This window comes from Myotis brandtii, unplaced genomic scaffold (genome assembly GCF_000412655.1).
Source record: "Myotis brandtii unplaced genomic scaffold, ASM41265v1 scaffold517, whole genome shotgun sequence".
Classification (NCBI taxonomy): domain Eukaryota; kingdom Metazoa; phylum Chordata; class Mammalia; order Chiroptera; family Vespertilionidae; genus Myotis; species Myotis brandtii.
The window spans coordinates 1,072,004-1,073,198 of NW_005369706.1; the positions used below are offsets into that span (position 1 = coordinate 1,072,004).

At 47.8% G+C, this 1,195-nt stretch overlaps 1 pseudogene across 1 annotated transcript; it reads right to left on the reverse strand.

The window, feature by feature from the left end:
• Positions 1-325: 325 nt before the first annotated feature.
• LOC102242484 lies at positions 326-937 on the reverse strand (annotated as a pseudogene). The gene has a single exon (XR_001364232.1). The product of XR_001364232.1 is annotated as an ATP synthase F(0) complex subunit C2, mitochondrial pseudogene (transcript).
• Positions 938-1,195: the final 258 nt, after the last annotated feature.

Consider the following 1,195-nt stretch of genomic DNA (forward strand, 5'->3'; position numbering starts at 1 on the left):
ATATTTTTATTGATTTCAGAGAAGAAGGGAGAGGGAGAGAGGGATAGAAACATTAATGATGAGAATCATTGATGGGCTGCCTCCTGCACGCCCCCCTACTGGGAATCCAGCCTGCACGTGCCATTGACTGGAATTGAACCTGGGACCCTTCAATCTGCAGGCCGATGCTCTATCCGCTAAGCCAAACCGGATAGGTCAGGAAATCAGTATTTTTAACAAGCACCCTAGTTATTTTAGCACATGTAGAAAACACTGGTTAGAGATGATTCCAATATGCTACAAAGGATTATCTTCTACTACTTTGGCTCTTTGGATTTTTTTATTATTATTAATACAGTATTTATTTGTCTTCCTTCTGTCAAACCCTGAGCCAACCACTTTCCCCAGGTTGCCTGGGGAGGTATAGGAAAAGGAACATACAGGGCAGACAAGACCCGGGAAAAAGAACTATGGGAGGTGGAGACAGCTCCTTCACATGGCGAAGAGGATGAGAAAGGCCACCATCAGGCAAAAGAGCCCCATGGCCTCTGAGAGGGCAAAGCCCAGAATGGCGTAGGAGAAGAGCTGTTGCTTCAGAGAAGGGTTCCTGGCATAACCAATGATGAGGCTCCCAAACACAGTCCCAATTCCAGCCCCAGAGCCTGCCACCCCTACTGTGGCAGCCCCAGCCCCAATGAACTTGGCTGCTGTGTCGATGTCCCTTGAAATGGCACTGGTTTGGAAGCTGCGGCTAGAAATAAGCGACGTCAGGGGACGCGGGGCTGCCAAGCTGCTGAGCCTCTCATCTGTCAGTGTCTCTGGTCCTTTCAGCACCACTGCAGACAGTGACGTGCTCAGCTGAGAGGTGCTCCAGACCAAGGAGGGGGTGGAGGGAGACAAACTTGGTGCAGGCATACATATTCAGGGGATCAGGGGAGCTGCTCCCAGGGCAGAGAAGACAGAGCAGGGGGGGGGGGGGGGCGCGAAAGGAAGTGGCTCTTGGATTTTTACATGTAACACTTAAAGAAGAAACTTCAAGGACCAAGTCCTAAATATTATGCCACATCCTCCCCTTGAACTAGGCCTCTTGGCTAATAAAATTGGTCACGCTTTAGAAGATTAGTCATTTGTTCATTCTGTAAATATTTGTTAAGACAATTTTGAAATATAATTGACAGAATTTAGTGATCAGTTGGGATTAACTTAAATGAGTTAT